This window comes from Myotis brandtii, unplaced genomic scaffold, assembly GCF_000412655.1.
Source record: "Myotis brandtii unplaced genomic scaffold, ASM41265v1 scaffold53, whole genome shotgun sequence".
NCBI classification, from domain to species: Eukaryota; Metazoa; Chordata; class Mammalia; order Chiroptera; family Vespertilionidae; genus Myotis; species Myotis brandtii.
The window spans coordinates 1,245,542-1,266,123 of NW_005369942.1; the positions used below are offsets into that span (position 1 = coordinate 1,245,542).

The window sequence follows — 20,582 nt, forward strand, 5'->3', positions numbered from 1 at the left end:
AAAACAATAACAAAAATAGCAACAATATAGACCCCAAATTCTGAACACAATATCATGTGAGACCGGGAAGAGGATGAGGGGGGAAATGCTCACATTTCCAGATCCTATGGGAGGGTGGAGATAACTACTTTCTGCCTCAGGATAAAATGGTGATAAACCAACTCAAATGTCTCCTGGGGGCTATAAATGTTAGATGTACCAAAGAAAAGCTGAGTCCTTTCAGCTAAGACTGCTACCATGAATAAAAGCCTTGCTTCTTGTGGTACCTTTTACACAATCTCCTGAAGTTTGCGCAGCTGCATGAGGCACTTGTTCCCCAACTTCCCACACATCCTTTAACACGTCTTATCACTGAAGGTGACCTGTGTGTGTTCCTTTCATCTTCAACAAACTAGCTGGTTAACATTCATTTTAGCAACCTTAAAGTTTATATTTTGCTAAAAGTCACAGTTTCATGAGGAAGTAAATTAATCTCAACCATAGAATCATATCGGGAATCAGCATTTTTTTAGACCATGAGATATCACCGAGACACCTGGTCCCACCGGTGGTAACCTGATTTCATTGCGGTCAAGGTCAACGGCACTTTACAAACTCAAACCTTTGTAAAGTTATAGCTAATTGACCCTCACTTCTCACAGTGCAGAAGGTATAAATTAATCTCAACCATAAGAATCATATCGGGAATTATCATTTTTTTAGACCATGAGATATCACCAAGACACCTGGTTCCACCGGTGGTAACCTGATTTCATTGCGGTCAAGGTCAACGACACTTTACAAACTCAAACCTTTGTAAAGTTATAGCTAATTGACCCTCACTTCTCACAGTGCAGAAGGTTAGTTCTGGGAGTCTGGGCTTTGTCCATTTGATTTTAGGTCATAGAGCACAGGAGTGAAGTCGGAGGTCATGCTCAGGGGAAGGAACCCTGAGTGGCCATTCACAGGGTGACCTTTATGGAACCCCATTCTCTATTCTCTGAGTGTGTCTGTCTTAAATAGTTTTGAACGGACATTTTTTTCTCCTCCCCCACCCCCAGTTATAATCAGATTAGAATGGAGAATGCTGTCCTCTGTCCCCCTCCTCTCAGAAGACAATGGGACTGTCATCAGGGACATGATATACATTTAAACAAACATTCTCTTTTTTTTCAGAACAACTTTAAAAATGTATAACATTCATGCAATGAGATATGAACATATCCTCTCTAAAGAGAACGCAAGCACACTTGGTTTTGTTGACATATAAAAGAGTGTTGATGTTCACGAAATCAGAAATGTGGAAAACTTATTTATTTATTTATTTGAGAATTTTTATAGTTCATTTGAGCCAAACTGACAACACATGCCAGGAAGCAAGATCTCAAATGCTCCCAGAAATTTAAAAGGTATTAGGCATAGTTTTGCAAAAGGAAAGTGAGACAAATCTAACTTTCAGATGTTCTGTTGTGGAGATAATGAAACCACGGCCTTTAGAATTCCTTGTTTCCCCCACATTTCTCAGAAACTTGCATTTATATAATTTTTGTCCTGTGTACAAAAGTACTAGCTTTGCTCCCAACAGTTTGAACTCTTTCAGGCTGCTTGAGAACAAGGAAATTTGCCTGGATGTGCATTGAAAGTTTTAAACAGAAGAGGGCAGTATGTCAGAGTGTCAAACCCCACTCCTACCAAAGGAGAGGGGAAGAGAGAGAGAGAGGAGGGGGGGGAGGGGAGAGAGAGAGAGAGAGAGAGTTAGTTTCTGGGCAAATTATGCCCAGAGACTGAGATTGCCTTTGCCAATAATTTATTTAACACAAGTTCACTGTTGGAATTATTATTTATAATAAATAATATTTCACAAGCCAAAAGCATACAGGATAATATCTCTTAATAAGCCAACAAAGAAATAAGTACTCCAGCCAGGCTGGTGTGGCTCAGAGGTTGAGCACCGACCTATGAACCAGGAGGTCGAGGTTCAATTCTTAGTCGGGGCACATACCGGTTTGCAGGCTCCATCCCCAGTGTGGGGTGTGCAGGAGGCAGCCGGTCAATGATTCTCTCTCATCATTGATGTTTCTCTTTCTCTCTCTCCCTCTCCCTTCCTCTCTGAAATCAATAAAAACATATTTAAAAATAAATTATCCAAAGCAATGATAGAGTAATCACAGTGTTATTCCAATTAAAGGAGAGATGAATGAAATCAATAAAGTCAAAATTTGGTTGAGGTGGATCTTCTACGAGTTGATTCGGTAGAGACAGTCCTATAAAAGGGCTAACAAGCAAACAGTCTAAGGAAGAGACAGCTTTAGCACCAGAGATAGAGGATCCAGAGTTGAGAAACCTCTAGAAACAAACCCGTTAATTTTACTAAGTTACTGCCCTACACCTCCATTCCATGTCAATTCTTTTCTGACTACACAACCCCAACCCTATGCTCCTTTGTCAGTAAAAGATATATAAATGGACTGTTCCACTTCTCTCACAGAGAATTATTCTTTTAATTCTCTTGTGTATACATAAGAAAACTTGGGATTTTCTCCTGTTATTATTATGCCTTGTGCCAATTTTATTAGTAGCCACAAGAACTCAAGAAGGGTAGTCCCTCTCCCTGACAGCGGCTCATGCAGCAAGCTGACTTAAGAGACTAAACCCAAACTGCCAAGAGAAGCAAAGAAGAAAGATGGAGAGGGAGCATCCTGAAAGTGAATGGTTTTGTCACAGTTGTCCTTGCCTGCCCAAAGGTTAGGCTATGTGAGCCAGTAATTGATCACCGTATTTGCTGGCTCAAGTCAGTTTTTGTCATGTGCCTCCAAGTGTCCTGATAATTCAGTGGATGAAGTCCAAAGTTCTTTTTTCTTTTACTCTTTTTCTTTTTCTAAAGGGACAATGACAATTCTATAACCCTCACCACTAATCTGCTCTCAGCATATGCTATTCACACCAGGGATGCTACTGAGAATGATTTTTGCATTTCAGGGAGGCTAGAGATAAATCTATTTTATCATTTAAAAGGCGTGGATTTACTCTCTCATATCTTACAACTTCTCCAAAATGGCCATCTGCTACTTTTTTAGGTAAGAAAAAAAGGCCAACCTTATTCTAAAAAAATTGAATCTTCAGATAGAAAATGATAAAATTCATATTTCTGTTTGAGGGCCTTAACATAGGCTGTGGGTAGGGGTTACAATACAGTAAAGCAATCTCTGTTTTAAAGTACTTTCCCACTTTTTTGCTCAAAATTGTTAACATAGCAAGGAAGTTTCCTTCTTATAATTTCTTTCTATTTGGATAGTGAAAGTGGTCTTCCTGGTTTTGAAGGCAAAATGTTCTACTGTTTAAAAATGTTTGTTTCTTTTTAATATGATTTTTATAACCAGGAATACCCATGTCTATTTTCATATATATTTTTCTAAAATCTTGAAATGAAGTTGGTAGTTTATTTAAAAAATTATTTTTTATTTTCCCCCATTCATTTAAATGTTCATAATTCTGACAAGCTACCTTCATCCTAATACTACTACTAGTTAAACCAGACAGAACTGGGACCTCCCCACCCTTCAGAGATTTAGGAAAACTTGGTGCCAGCACCTATTTATTTTGGGGACTATGAGAGCCCAGATTCTGCTTTGAGATTTCTGATGATTCCTCGAAGTTAGTTTCCTCAGGACACCCTGTGTTTCTGCCTTAGGCCAAGATGGACATTAGCGGCCCAAGATGTCTGCACTGCTTTCCACTGGAATGCCATGCCTGCCAAGCACATGATTAATATTTTTGCCAAGGATTCGTGGGGTTGCTGGATGGAAGCATCTCACAGGGCACAACCAGCTTTCTGTCATCCCAGAGGCTGCACCTCCACCCTCTGTCTCTCCAGTGCATTCAACACATTCCTCTCTTTACTCTGGGCTGGGTAGTTCTTCACACTTAGGTCCCAGCTTCCAAGCAGGCTAATCATGGCATTTTCCCAACAAAGTTGGGTCTCATTCCTAAGAGAAATGATCACACCAGTTGCTAGGAGAATAACGTTTCCCCGGTTTGTTAAGAGAAGTACTTGACATCTACCTGGGTTAACTGATCATCCCACTGATCAGAAAGGTTTAAGTGGTGCCCTAACCGGTTTGGCTCAGTGGGTAGAGCGTCGGCCTGTGGACTCAAGGGTCCCGGGTTCGATTCTGGTCAAGGGCATGTACCTTGGTTGCGGGCACATCCCCAGTGGGGAGTGTAGGTTTAAGTGGTGCTGAGAGTCTCCCGTTTTCTATCTCTCCATGTGGTCCATTCGGAAAATGGGAGCTGTGAAACAGGAAAACCTTCCTAAATAAGTATATGCATGGGAAAAAATGTCATCTCTGACAATGAAATCTTTTAACTAATAGGCTGTAGTCATATTAACATCCTAAGAATTGTGTCACTACTTGTCACCAGATATTTGAGTTCAGTTGTTGTTATTTATTTAAAAGCTAGAAAAGATACAAAAAGTTTTGTGGTCAGTCACAAATCTAGGATTATATATTTCTGGGTGTCCTGGCATCATTTCCAAGGTGCCTTCAAATCACAGGTCATGAATTACTAGTTTTAAAGACCAGTTTCTATAATGAAAATGTCCCTAGTAAAAGTCAGGGAAGCCAACCAAAGTCAACATTAATCCCCAAATAACTTACAGTCTAACTCTGGTACTTGAATAACTCTTTATTCAGGAAGTTATTCAGAACCACCTGGGGGAGTTCTTGCAATGAAGAATTTTGCAGTACATGGTAAAGACAGCTTAAGAAGGTAGGAAAGTTATTCAAGTATTCATGAATTTACATTTCTTTTATCAAACTTTATGAACTTGTAAAAATTAAAATCAATGTAATTCAATATTTTGGGGAGAAACATTTAAAGAATTAAAAAATTTTTTCAACTGATTTCAGAGAGGAAGGGAGAGGGAGATAGAAACATCAATGATGAGAGAGAATCATTGATTGGCTGCCTCCTGCACACCCCCTTCTGTAGATCAAGCCCACAACCCGAACATGTGCCCTTGACTGGAATCAAACCTGGACCCTCCAGTCCTCAGGCCAATACTCTATCCATTGAGCCAAACCAGCTAAGGCTACCATTATATTTTGAGTGACTCATATGTACCAGCACTATTTGAGTCACTGCAAAGATACAAAGTTGTGTATCCCTGCCCCTGTCCCCAAGTACTATGGTGGACACAATAGTACTTACTCTATTTTATAGGCACCGTTCTAAGTGTCTCTCACTTAGTCCTTTACAAGCATATGAAGAAAGTGAGACTATAGCTAATATTTACTGAGTACTATTACATGTCAGACCTAGTCTAAGTGCTTTATATATATTAGATCATTTAATTTTCATTGAAAGCCTAGAAGCTATGTAATATTATTTTACAGATTAACTATATTAATCCTTACAACAAGCTTATTAATTAGGCCTTATTAGCATTCCTTTTTGCAGATGGAAACTGAGATGTAGAGAAAGTAAGTGATTAAATAACTTGGCCATGGTTACACATTTAATAAGTGATGGAGCCAGGAATCAAACACACCTAGTCTAATGCTAGAGTTTGTATCTTAACCACTCTTAAATGTACTTCCTCTACTATAAAATCCCATTCTATGTACATTTAATTTACATGAATTCAGCCATATATACTGAGAAACTGAGAGAACTTAAGTGGATAAGGCAGGTCTTCTGCTCATGCTACTCAGTTGGCACATGCTTTGGAGGGAATGCGTTATGGGGGGGAACTGTCTTGCTCGGTTCCTGTGACTCTCAGAGTGTGGGCATTTCCTCAAGCCAAGGGGGACTGCAGCTTTGTGGTACTTATCATGTCTGCCATTCACTTCATCTGGGGTCAGCAGTGAGGTCTTTTAATGCTGGAGGACAGTGCAGTTGATCTAGGGAGAGCAGTAAGTTGCTCTCTAATTTGGCACCTTCTTAAGAAATTTCCAGGAATTTTTTGGAGTATAACTTTTTTTTATTTGTTCTCTGACTGTGGGGCCTAACCCCTGTGTAAGGTGTATACAACTAATATGCCATAGGGCAAAATATAGCGTCACTTTCAAAGTAAGAACCAAAAGCCATGAGGAGTCAAAGGAGAGCGAAAATCACTTAGTGTGGGGGATGGGACGTTCTTTGGGAAATCAGGAGAAACTTCTTCGTGGAGGAGAGGCTATTTGCGAAAGATTCTGAAGGGTAGGTAGCCCTGAAAGCCAGAGAGAGGACATTATGTGTATGAGGAGGTTCCTGAGCCGGGAGGGACATGGGTGGGAAAGCTCAGGGAGGAGCCAGTTGTACCTAGTGCCAGGACTCTATTGAGAAAAGTGGTGGAAAGTAAGCCTGGAAAGATAGGCAGTGGGCCACTTTACACAGGCCTTCGTAAGGGAGGAAAAAGAGGAAACTAGACCACCAACTTACACCATACACAATAATAAACTCAAAGTGGATTAAAGACTTAAATATAAGCCATGAAACCATAAAAATCCAAGAAGAAAACATAGGCAATAAAATCTCAGACATCTCACGTAGCAGAATTTTTGCTGATACAAGAGAAACAAAGGAAAAAATAAACAAATGAGACTACATCAAAATAAAAAGCTTCTGCACAGCAAAAGAAACCACCATCAAACTGAAAAGGGAACCCAATGTGTGGGAGAATATATTTGCCAATGAAACATCTGATAAGGGGTTAATCTCCAAAATATTATATAAAGTACTTATACAACTCAACAAAAGGAAGACAAACAATCCAATTAAAAAATGAGCAGAAGACCTGAATAGATACTTCTCCAAAGAGGACATACAAATGGCCAAGAGACATGAAAAAATGCTCAAAGTCACTAATCATCAGAGAAATGCAAATTAAAACCACAATGAGATATCACCTCACACCTGTCAGAATGGCTATCATCAAAAAATCAACAAACAACAAGTGCTGGTGAGGATGTGGAGAAAAGGGAACACTCGTGCACTGCTGATGGGAATGAAGATTGGTGCAGCCACTATGGAAAACAGTATGGAGTTTCCTCAAAATATTAAAAATGGAACTGCCATTTGACCCAGGGATCCCACTTCTGGGAATATATCTGGATTTTATCCTTAAAACCCTGAAACACCAGTCAGAAAGATTATATGCACCCCTATGTTCATAGCAGCGTTGTTATTGTGTTTTTTTAAAAAAATAAATTTTATTGATTTTTTACAGGGAGGAAGGGAGAGGGACAGAGAGTCAGAAACATCGATGAGAGAGAAACATCGATCAACTGCCTCCTGCACACCCCCCACTAGGGATGTGCCCGCAACCACGGTACATGCCCTTGACCGGAATAGAACCTGGGACCTTTCAGGCTGAAGGCCGACGCTCTATCCACTGAGCCAAACCGGTTAGGGTGCGTTGTTGTTTTTTTTAATCCTCACCCGAGGATATTTTTCCATTGATTTTTTTAGAGAGAGGGAAAGACAGAGAAAAATATCTATGTGAGAGAAACACATCAATTGTCTGCCCCCTGCACGGGGAGGAACCTACAACCAACGTATGTGCCCTTGACTGGAATCAAACCTGGGACCCCTAGGTTCACAGGCTGACGCTCTATCCACTGAGCCAAACCGGCTAGGGCAACAACGTTATTAACAATAGCTAAGATTTGGAAACAGCCCAAGTGCCCATCAGTATATCCTATATAATAAAAGCCTAATATGCAAATTGACCAAACAATGGAATGACCAATTGCTATGACGTGCACTGACCACCAGGGGGCAGACGCTCAACGTAGGAGCTGCCCCCAGCCCGCAGGCCCCAGACCAGCCAAGGCAGGTGCCAGTGGGGGGCGGGGCCGGCAAGCAGGGGACGGGGCCGGCAAGTAGGGGCACCAGGCCTGCCAAGGCAGGTGCCAGTGGCCCTCCCCCCTACCAAATTGCCCCACTGGTTGCCCCACAGATTGGCCCTGATCATCGGCCAGGCCTAGGGACACTACCCATGCATGAATTTCATGCATCGGGCCTCTAGTGAATAGATAAAAAAGCTGTGGGACATTTACACAAAGGAATACTGTAGGTTTAAAAAAGAGGGATCTTTTACCCTTTGGGACAGCATGGATAGACCTAGAGACTACTATGCTAAGTGAAATAAGCCAATCTGAGAAAGACAAATATCACATGTTCTCCCTTATTTATGGAATCTAATGAGCAAAATGAATTGACCAACAAAATAAGACCCAAAGCATGTTGCCATGGAAGAGACTGACATACCTTGATGTGGGGGTGGGGAGATGAAGAGAAATAAACCAAAGAACTTATATACTTATATGCATAGCTCATAGACACGGGCAATAGTGTGGTGAAGGCCTGAGGCGGGCAGGGGGCGGAGTGGAGACGGTCAATAGGGAAAAAAAGGTGACATCTGTAATACTTTCAACAGTAAAGATAAAAACAGAAATAATGTGATAATATGTAGCCAATGAATGTAGGAAAATTATTTTAGAGGTATGTCAGAGAGTTGATTAACAAAAAAGTATAATATATTTTATTTTTCTGGGTTTTATAATATTTGAAGTAACGATCAGCTTTTAAAAATCTGTAATTTTGTGATTTATTTACCATTCTAAATATGCATATTCATACCTAATTTTGTATAAATAATTATCTATTTTTTAAATAGAGGGCCCTCACATTGTATAAGTGTCAGGTCCTATAAAGGTTTGGAATGGATGGGATCCAGAAGCTACCAGGAACCCAGACACTTTTCTCTTGCTCTATTGTTTGCTCCTCCCTGGGGCTGAGCCACAGCTGAAGGGTTTTCCCTGCTCTCAGTTTGCATATGGCTCCCCCACAACTACCAACACACATCTGCTAGGCTCCAGGCACTTTAAGAGGCTGTAGATAGCCTATTGGTCCCAATTCCAAATTCCTGAGAGATCAACTATGATAGGCCCATTTATACAAGGTGTACCTTGCTGGTTCAATCAGTCAGTAATAGCCAAAGAGAACAAAGTCACATGGCATGAGCATGGCTGCTGGGGCAGAATCAGACAGTGCCTGGTCAGATTCTGAGAATAGGGTTGGCTCCCATCAAGGTTGAACTAGAGGGATGCTGAGTAGGAATGAAAGTGTACCAGAACAGAAGGAAAAGCTAGAGAGCTCCACAACTGGTGAAATCAGAGTGGGGAGGAAAACAAGAATGTGAAATGGGAGGCGAACCCTTTATGGCTCAATATGGGAATGAAAGTGATAATCAAAGTGAGGGTCATAAGGGAAGACTAAGTTCTCAGAGCTGTAGCATGTAAATCAGTTGCTCCTCCTAATGGGGAAATTCTCTTTCTTGTGCTAATCCTTGGAGGCTTTGATATATTTGATTAAGGGAGGCCATTTCCCTGATAATATTTCAAAGCTCATTTGCTATCTGTGAGGATATTTATTATTTATTGTTTTTTGTTTGTTTGTCTGAAGGAGACTGGCAGCATTACTATTTAGTTACACTGCTAATTAACCTTAATTAACCTTCAACTATTTGTATAGCACATAAGAAATAACACTGCTCATATATACTGTAAGGATATTTTAATTATTTTTAAATATGTTTTTATTCATTCCAGAGAGAGAAAGGGAGAGGGAACGAGAGATAGAAACATCAATGATGAGAGAGAATCATCCATCAGCTGCCTCTTCCATGTCTCCCATGCAAGAGAGGGTTGAGCCTGCAACTGAGGCATGTGCCCTGACCAGGAATAGAACCGTGACCTCCTGGTTCATAGGTCAATGCTCAACCTCTGAGCCACACTGGCCAGGCTATAAGGATATTTTTAAAGAAACATTTTACTTCTTTATAGCTCATCAAGAATCCTATATAATAAAAGCCTAATATGCAAATTGACCAAATTGGAATGACCAGGAACAACTGGTTGCTATGACACACACTGAGCACCAGGGGGCAGACACTCAACACAGGAGCTGCCCCCTGGTGGTTAGTGCGCTCCCACAGTGGGAGCACCGCTCAGCCAGAAGCCGGGCTCACAGCTGGCGAGCACAGTGGTGGTAGCCTCTCCAGCCTCTTGTGGCAGTCGGAATCCCCTGTGGGCTCCTGGACTGTGCAGGCTGGGCTGAGGGACCCCCTCCCCCTGCTGCCCCAAGTGCACGAATTTTGTGCACTGGGCCTCTAGTATTTAAGAATATTTTTCATATGCTAACTTCTTAATACTAGCATTTTAGACTGATGTTCAATTTGTAAGTTCTGAAATTTTTTTAAAAATTTTGTTACCTAGAATACTAAATGGCCTTAGGCCCTGGTAAATATATGTAAATTTACCAAGATTGTCTTTTTTTTTCTTAAATCAGATCTTTGAAATATTTTCCCACTAGAACAGACATAGCTAGCATACTTCAGTGCACAAAAGACTCTTGCTTTCTTATCTTATTTTTTCATTCCTTTAACCCATTCACTTATCTCACCCCAAAAACCTGCTACTGGAAAACAAGATCCCACCTAAGACATTTTTGTGGGAAGAGGGTTCCACAAAGCCAGTCATATACACTACATGAATTAGTCATTAATCTCCTTTGAAGATATCTAGACCATTTACAGAAAAACCTACAATTGCCATTTGAAACTTTGCACTCAAAAAGACTCAGTGCTACCCAGTTGGTCTGGTAACCAGAAGTGCATCTTTAATACAAATCTGTCCCTTGCTGGTCTCAGCATGCTGTCATTTGGAAGTTTAGTACTTTAGGGCTTGAGAGGCAGGATATAGTGCCTTTGCTCTAGTATCTATTTCCTGCCTAACTGCACAAGTGTTACCTTAATGATTGAAGGGCTCTTTGGGCTAATGACAAATGAAAAATATTAAAGACTGAAAACGTCAATAGAATAACATAAAAATAATTAAGTTTTCCATCATATGTGTTGGAAAAATGCCAAAGTTGACTTATATTAAATGTAAATCACCTTATAAAAATATACAGGACATTCACAGGAAAAACTGAAAACCAAAATAATTTTGAACATATGGGTATGGTTAGCTATAGACCAGTGGTTCTCAACCTTCCTAATGCCGCGACCCTTTAATACAGTTCCTCATGTTGTGGTGACCCCCAATTTCATTGTTACAAATTGAACATAATTAAAGCATAGTGATTAATCACAAAAACAATATGTAATTATATATGTGTTTTCCAATGGTCTTAGGCAGGGGTCCTCAAACTACGGCCCGCGGGCCACATGCGGCCCGCCGAAAACATTTATCTGGCCCGCCGGGTGTTTTTGCCGCCGCTGCCTGTTGCTTAGCAGCCGACTTGTCCCGGCCCACAGTGTGCATGTGTGGAATGTGTGCCACACTCTCTGACTCCCCTCCTTCTCTCTGTCTCTCAACTCCTCCTCTCAGTCTCGGGTGTGATCAGACGAGTCACGAGCTTGCCTGTGCAGAGCCTCCTGCTGCCTGAGGACAAGGTAAGAACAAGTTAGGATTTATTGTTTTTTGAAGTTAGGAGGTCTATTTTTTTTTTTTATTTTGCAGTTAGTAGGGCCTTTTTTTTTTTGAAGTTAGGAGCCTTTTTCCAGAATGAAACATTTGAAATCTCCAACCAGATCTAGACTAACTGATGCACACTTGCATCCCTTGTTACGACTAGCAGTGACAAATATGGAACCGGACATTGACCATCTCATTAGCCAAAAGCAGGCCCATAGTTCGAATTGAAATACTGGTAAGTTTGTTGATTTAACTTTACTTGTTCTTCATTTTTTTTAATATATTTTATTGATTTTTTACAGAGAGGAAGGGAGAGAGATAGAGAGTCAGAAACATCGATGAGAGAGAAACATCGACCAGCTGCCTCCTGCACATCTACTGAGGATGTGCCCGCAACCCAGGTACATGCCCTTGACTGGAATCGAACCTGGGACCTTTGAGTCCGCAGGCCGACGCTCCATCCACTGAGCCAAACCGGTTTCGGCGATTTTAAATATTGTATTTGTTCCCGTTTTGTTTTTTTACTTCAAAATAAGATATGTGCAGTGTGCATAGGAATTTGTTCATAGTTTTTTTTAAAACTATAGTCCGGCCCTCCAACGGTCTGAGGGACAGTGAACTGGCCCCCTGTTTAAAAAGTTTGAGGACCCCTGGTCTTAGGCAACCCCTGTGAAAGGGTCGCTCGACCCCCAAAGGGGTCGGGACCCACAGGTTGAGAACCGCTGCCATAGACAAAATTGTCAAGTCTCCATTTGAGTCCACAGTTTGGCTAACCAATTTTAGCTTTTTCTATGATTTGCCTAAGCTCCCTGATTTCTCTACTTGGCCCTGCTCACTAGATCCAAGCCTGTTTCTGTGATTCTATACCTGGTTTTCTGCCCTCCACCATCTCACTCAGTCCCTCCCTCTCTTGCGGGGCGGGTGAGGGCTGGGAGCTATCTATTCAATTAAAGGGAGGTTGTTGTCGCTGAGCTCCCTCCACTAGGCTCAAGGGCATCAACATTTTCAAAGACCTTCCTCTTCTACAGCTCTTATCTCAGTGACCTCAAAAAGGGAGCTTATAAAAATAAGAAAAATTTGGATTCAAATTCCAACTGTTTAGTTGTATTAACAAAAGCAAGTCTCTTAATTGTTTAGGCCTCAGTGTCCTCAACTGTAGGACGATTAGGTTACAGTAAATATAATTATTCCTGACAGTTCTAAGTGACTAAAAGCTGGAGGGTGGGGACTCCAACCTTGCCTCTTTCATCTGTAGAAGCTTACTTCTCTAGTTTGTACTGATCACAAAAGGACCTACTCTGAACTCAGTCATAATTAATACGTTAAGAATTAATCATTAACATATTAATTTCTTTCTCTACCCATGTAATCAAATGAAAATACAGACTTTGTAAGTGTGCTCTGAAATTCTCTACTAGCAGAATGTAAGCCTCTCTCAGGCTTGTTGAGTTGTGACTGGGCTCCTTCACTTACCCTAAATCTCATGTCAAAGGTATTGGCCTATTCCTAAGGAGAGTACAGGGCAGGGAGGCCTAACTGCACAAGTCTTATCTTAATGATTGAAGGACTCTTTGGGCTAATGGCAAATTAAAAATATTAAAGCCTGAAAACGTCAACCCTGGAGGCCACAGTGAGAAGGAGCAGGAGGAAGCTGAGCAGCCTGTGAAGAGCACAGTCTGGAGCTAGCAATGACAATACCTTCCTGACTGGGTTTTTCAATGTTGGAGACATTCAAACCTGTGAAGAGTTTTTGTGAGTTTATTTGAGCCAAAACTGTCGATGTAAGTGGGTTACAGGAAACCCATTGGTGATAGATTAGGAAGCAAAGCAGGGAAACCTCTGAGATTGGATAAAAAGTAAAATGATAAACATATACTTCTTTTACATAGGTGGGCATAGGATAGTTAACAGTCAACAATTAACTCAGTGAGAATGAGGGGGTTTGTGGTCTCCGCAGAGTGGTGCCTGCACTTTGAGGAGTGCGGAAAAAGAAAAATTACTTTGACATACCAATGATATGTTATCATGGATGCAAAAGGACAGTAGACAGGCTCAGTTCAGGTAAAGACTGACCTTTGTCAGGGAAGATACCAGCCTAGGACATGAGTACCCACTGTACTAGTAAACTGCTTTTAGTTAAAAAGTTTTCATTTCAGACCATCCTTTGTGGTTACTTTAGGTCTCTGAGTTTGTAAGGCTGCCCGCCACGCAGGCCTTCCCTGAGCTAGTCAGGTTAGCAGGTGGCCCCTTTTTGTCCACAGGTTATTATGAGGATTAAAAGAAAAGGTAAAAAGAAAGTACACATTCAATCAACACTGTTCAAGATGATGCTAAATTTCAAAAGCATGTTGTTGATACTTAGGCCTCTGACTACATGTAACATAAATACAGGTATACCTGTACTATATTACTATACCTCTTCATGGACTCTTGAATATTAATTTTAACCATGGAACTTTTCCCCCCACCCCCCTGTTCTTTACATTAGGGAAGTTAACAGTCTTTCATGTAGCTAGCATTGTAGATTCACAGTATTTTAATACTCTCAGCTCATCCTTTTCTGCCTAGAATTAACATTTTAATTATGGTCTTCCTGTGGCCTTTTTATCCTCCATATTGATTGGCTTTCTTATTCTGGCCTTAAATTTCTCTCTCTTTTTGCTTAGCAGTCTGTCATCAGCAGATATGGAAAGTATACTCAGATATGGTGCAGCAGACAAGAAGAACAGGATGCAGGAGCCACAGGCTGGGGTAGAGGGAATATGTTGATAACCAGGGAAGAAGAGAGGGTCTGGAAAGAGGGAGATAGGGAACATGGCCAGAAACATCAACCATCTGGGTGGTGCCTGCTATGCTAGGCAGAACCGGGATGCCAAACAGGTGACTAGGGTTGCAAAGTGGCAGCAGTGACCTATGAATCTGGGGGACTAGACCTGAGGCTGGTGTCAAGGCTGTTGCAGAAAGCAATACTTTTCATCCCTGATATTTGGACAAGAACAATTAAAACAAGGCTGCATTTAGAAAGTACTAGTGGTTAAGAGCACAGGCTCTGACAAAGGATTCAATCTTAAACTCCACTGTCTACTGTGTAACTTTAAAAAAGTTCCTTGTCTTTTACCATCAACATGAACTTCAATATGAAGATGGAGATAATTATATGGAACTCATAAGATTAATGAACGGAATTAATTAGTATCTAGTAGTGTACTTATAGTGGCCAGTATTATTGTTTTTACCGCTGTTATTATTTACTTTAATTGAAACAATGCCACCCACTCTGATTAGCTCGCCAATAGGAAAAACCTCCTGAGAAGAAAGCAGGTAAATAATGGGGAAAACAAGTCTTTGGTTTGTTTTTCTAATTTTTAAGGCGATCTAGGAAATACATTTTTTAAATGTTATTAACTCATTTTAACTTAGTAGCATGGAAGAAACAGAGCTAAATGCCCTTGAAAACTAGTGAGCTCACAAGTAAGAAAATTTATTTCAGATCTTTCCCCATGAAAGATATTTATCTTTGTGTTTTAATTGACTACTATACCATTTATCCTGAATTTTATTAAGGAATCAATTTTATTCAGAAACTTTAAAGATTAATACAGTCTTAAATCACTAATAAAATGTCTTCTTGTACATTTCATTTGGACTTTTAACTTTATAATATAGGAGGCAAATTCTGCTTACAAAAATTAGTTTTAACATTGAAAAAAATTATAAATTCTAATTAGAATAAAGCATAATCCATTTTAAACACTTCAAATATTTTAATAAAGCAATAAAATGTAGTTTAATTTATTTGTGGATAGAATTAATAAAACGCCTCCAACTAAAGTACTATTTTAAAGGGAAGGTTGCTTTAAAAATATATCAAGAACTAAAATTATGAAATGACTTTAAGCATTTATTTTGCTAGAAATATTACACTGTAAAATGACACATGCAACTCATGAGGATTCAATTTCCCTTCTATATTCAAAACACTATATTTTCTGCCTATTTGACCTGATTGCATTTGATGGCACAAATGCCATTCTTAAGAATTGTTTCATTGTATTCTGGGAACTTAACATGTCCCCCTAAATTATTTTGGTTTTGATCATTCTTTAAGGCTTGCTTAATATACAATGCTTAAGAGATTCTGATTCATAAAAGGCAATCTGATACCTAAAATCAAAAGTAAGTTTGGGGATTAGCTTCCTTTGCTGACCAGAGTATGGGAGAGTTATGAATAATCATCTTTATAGAAGTCCAGAAAGTAGCAGTGGGAGGGATAGATACCGTGGCTCACAAATAGGGTCAGCTAACACCAGAATATAATTGGGCAGTTGCCTGAAACCACAGGTTCTTTAAGGAGAGGCGAAAGAAGAGATTTTTCTGGCGGCTCTTGTGAAGTTACGTAGTTGTTGGTAACCTGGGGATTTGCCCACCTGTAATGAGGGAATCTAACAAATTTAAAGATTGTGTCAGTTATTCAAAATTCACTACTTTGGATGCTCTTGTGGCGGTCAGTTGCCAACATGGGTCCTAGTGGTCTTCATCTTCTACTAGTATTTATGTCCTTGTGCAGTGTCACCTCTCACGGAATTGGGACTGATTTGCATGACCAATAGAATGTGGCGCAGTGATGGCTGTGACTCCAGAGGCCAGGTCAGAAAGGGTAGCACAGCTTCCCCTTGTTCTCTTGGACTATTCACTTTGAGAACTTCCCAAGATTAGCCCAAGAAAGAGCATTTCCAGTTTGGGAGGGGCACATGATTCCCTGGCTACCACTCAGGGAAGTTAGTCTTCTTGTTCCTCACGTTGATTATCACTCCCATCCCTAAACTGGGCCCTAAAGGGTCCTCTTCCCATTTTAACATATTCAAATATGATATAAAAGCAGGAAAACCTCTTCCCTTGGTTAGCCTATCTTACTGAAGACAGACTGAAAATTTAAAAAGCTTGTCTTAGATAATTAGAGAAATCAAAGGGGGAAATAAACAATCAAGAAGTACAAAAGTATTCTGCCTAGCCCAGCTGGTGTGGCTCAGTTGTTTGCACATCATTCCATGTACCAAGAGGTCACTGGTTCATTTCCCAGACAGGACACAGGCCTGGGTTGTGGGCTCAATCCCCAAAAGGAATTGTTTCTCTCACAGATGTTTCTATCTCTCCCTCTCCCTTCCCCTCTCTAAAATCAACAAAAACCTTTTAAAGAAAGCATTCTGCCTAATACACATTATATAATCTCATTTACATTTAGTCCCTATAAATGCATGCATATGTATATAAATGCACAGGAAAAAAAATCTGGAAGCTGAAGTGCTCATCTATCATTTAAGGTTAGCTGTGAAAGAGTAGAGGTATGGAGTGGTTGGGTATGTATGGAGGGTGAGGAGTAGACAGGAGAGTATAGAAGGAAAGGAGACTTGGTTTATAAAAAATCTATTTTGGCCCTAACTGGTTTGGCTCAGCGGATAGAGCATCGGCCTGCGGACTCAAGGGTCCCAGGTTCGATTCCGGTCAAGGGCATGTACCTGGGTTGCGGGCACATCCCCAGTAGGAGATGTGCAGGAGGCAGCTGATCGATGTTACTCTCTCATCGATGTTTCTAACTCTCTATCTCTCTCCCTTCCCCTCTGTAAAAAATCAAAAAAAAATATTTAAAAAAAAAAAGAATTTGAAATCTTCTGCAACCCAGTACATGCCCTTGACCGGAATCGAACCTGGGACCCTTCAGTCCGCAGGCCGACGCTCTATCCACTGAGCCAAATCCAAACCGGTTTCGGCAACAAAATAGATTTTAAAAAATCTATTTTGTATTATTTGAAAATTGATAAGGGTATTTTAATAAACCACTGTATAATTAAAATAAATTGTACAATATAAAAAAACCCAGCTCCTTCTTCTGCTGCTCCTGGGGCTATGGGTGTGCTCTTTTGGTGCGGACCTGGTACTCCTTTTGTGAAGCAGCAGCTGAGGAGACTCTGGTGCTCGCCATGGCCAACCAAAAGCCCAAGGAAGGAGTCAAGACTGAGAACAATGATCATATTAATTTGAAGGTGGCGGGGCAGGATGGTTCTGGGGTGCAGTTTAAGATTAAGAGGCACACACTACTTAGTAAACTAAGGAAAGCCTATTGCGAATGACAGGGTTTGTCAATGAGGCAGATCAGATTCCGACTTGACGGGCAGCCAATCAATGAAACAGACACACCTGCACAGTTGGAAATGGAGGATGAAAGATACAACGGATGTGTTCTAGCAGCAGACAGGAGGTGTCTACTAAAAAGGGAACCTGCTACTTTACTCCAGAACGCTATTCTTCCAGACCAAGAAGACATTCTCAATTAGAAAACTGCAATTTGGTTTCCACATATCTGACTACTACAGTATAGTTTTCTCTGTTCTTTCATTTCCCCCTTCCCCATTCCTTTATGGTACATAAAGTAACAGATGTATGTGCACAAGCATTTGCATTTTTTAAACTAAATGGCCAATGGTATGTTTCCATCTACATCAAATGGAGATGGGATGGGGAAAAAATACTGGATCTGTGAAAACACCCCCTTTCTCCATTAGTGGCATGCTCATTCAGCTCTTATCTTTACATTCCAGTAAGTTATTTTGCTCTCACTGTTTAACAAAAAAAAGAACAACATAAAAATTCTTGCATACCTTGTTTGATTGGAGAATTTTAATGTTTTTCATTTATCATTGTAAAACCAAGGACAATTTTATAACTTTTTTGTACATAGCTGTTAGTTACATGTACAATTTGTCTTTAAGTAGGGATAAATTACTCTAAAAAAATGAATCCTAGATAGTTTTCCCTTCAAGTCAAGTGTCTTGTTGTTTAAATAAACTTCTTGTTTTAAAAAACACACACACACAACAAAACCCAGAAGTAACAGCAATCTAGTTATGTAGATACCTCCTATTATACGAGCATGTTTCTAGGACTGCTGGCCACATCAGCCCTTTCCTACGGAACCTGACACTTTAGAATGCTATGCTGCAAACTTTCTGGGTTTCTTCCTTGGCCAGCTTCCATAAGAGATGTGTCTTTCTAAGACCTGCTATCAAAGAGCTGCCTTAGAGATATCAAGCTTGGCAACTTCAAGGTCAATACCAAGAGAGCAGATTCCTCTGTCTCCTGTTGTATCAGTCAATGACTGCAACACTAATTCTGGGTAGCAAACCACCTCAAAACATACTGCTTAAAACAGCAATTCTTTTCTGTAGGTCACTGGCTCCAAGCTAGAGGATGGTTCTAAACCTGCTCCATGCCTCTCATTTTTCTTGGACCGGGCATGTTCTTCACATTGTGAAAGGCAGGTGTGGGGAGAGGCAAGTGGAAACATGCAATACCTATTAAATAATGTCAGGCTCAGAACTGTCACACTGTCACTTCTGTGCATATTCTTTTGGCCAAGAGCAGGTGGAATGACCTAACCACACATCAATGGGGTGGAGAAACATTCTATCTCTAATGAGAGGAACTATAAAGCCACATTTCAAAGGTCACACATGCCTGGAGCAGTGAAGAATTGGGAAGAATAATGTTATCTAGCAAGGTTACCCACCTGGGACCTTTCAGCTTACTTCCAATTGGCAGTGGGGGAAATATATTTCTTCTAATGGTGGCTGACAACAGGAATGATTTTTTAAAAAATCTTTATTGTTGAAAGTATGCCATAGGTCCTCCTTTTCTTTTCCCCCATTAACCTCTTCCAGCACGCTCCTCCCCCTTCACCACCCCATTGTCTGTGTCCACGGGTTATGCATATATGCATACAAGTTCATTGGTTGATCTCTCCCTACCCACCCTCCCCTGCCTTCCCTCTGAGGTTCAACAGTATGTTCATGCTTCTATGTCTCTGGGTCTATTTTGACAACAGGAATGATTTGACCTTGCAGGTGAGATCTGTTCCTAACTCTAAGAATCAGGCTTTGTCCTTGCAAGCTCCTTAATATGCCATGTTTTTGTCATGGAGATGCAGTAGTATTATTAATTCCTTCAAATACCAAAGTGGACAATGGTTGCCACAAGTGATAGGGTATTTCACAGGAAGTAGGGGAATAGAACTACTTCCCTAGAAAGGATGCTGTGCTTGTGGTATCCTGTTTACTGTGTATTAACAATTTGAATGTTAAAAGACTTTATAAATTCTTTAGTTTAAAAGGGTGCCAAGTCTTGTCATGCTTTAGAACTCAGGAATCTCCATAAAACTTCATTAGAGTTAAGAGGATCTTTTTTACTAACCCTCTTTGCTACCTGGGTTTCCCCTTTGTTTAAAATTAAAAGTCCCTTTATTAAGAGAAAAGTCCACAGCTTTGCTTTTTAAGATAGGAAAGGAAGAATCATACCCCTCCCCCCAATAAATAGAGGTATTACTAGCTTTATAAAAGAAAGAGAAGATCATTGAATTCTTAGCTTCTTCGGGGACTTAATTCGGTGGGGCCTCCTGTGGTTCTCCGACATTTGAGCCACATTCTAGGGTTATTTCCATGGTTCCCACGTTACTTTCAAGAAGAGCTACCACTTACATTCCTCAGGGTTTCTTCTTCGCTCAAGACTGGTTGTGGAGCAGCAAAAAGAGTAAAGCTGGGGTCCAGAAATGAACCTGGTGAATACCGCGCCAGGTCCATCCGAGTGCAGCTGCAGGAGCCCGAGGGGAATAGAATCCGTCCCCACGCGCACGGGGCAGGCACAGCTCTTTGTTAAAGAAACAAATACCGAACCAGAAGATGCTGCGGCTGAGAAATGTGGTGGTGGGAATAGATTGAGGCGTTTGCATGCGTAACTGTGCATACGAAAGGTCTTTAATGAGGCGCTTCAAACGCAGGACAACCCAGGGCACGGTGTCATTGGCTTTGTGCACTTGAAGGCGCCTGAGAGTGCCTTGCTCAGAGGGTTCCCCTTTGTGTGAAAGTGGGGAAACCTAAAGCGTGCAGCTAAATGCTGGCCTTTCATTTTCGAATTGTAGGCGCTTGGACCCAAATACTCCCGCACCAATACACTCCCGCATGCTCGCACCAACAATACTCGTACTTGAGTTACTTCTCCGTCGCTGAGTGAGCGAGGAGCGACAAAGGCTCGGTGCGGGCGCCTGCAGCTCCGGGAGCCGCGCCAAGGGGCTGTCCGCCTCGCTCCGCA

The 20,582-nt window shown here is 40.9% G+C and overlaps 1 pseudogene; it reads left to right on the forward strand.

The window, feature by feature from the left end:
- Nucleotides 1–17,422: 17,422 nt before the first annotated feature.
- On the forward strand, nt 17,423–17,711 carry LOC102247401 (annotated as a pseudogene).
- Nucleotides 17,712–20,582: the final 2,871 nt, after the last annotated feature.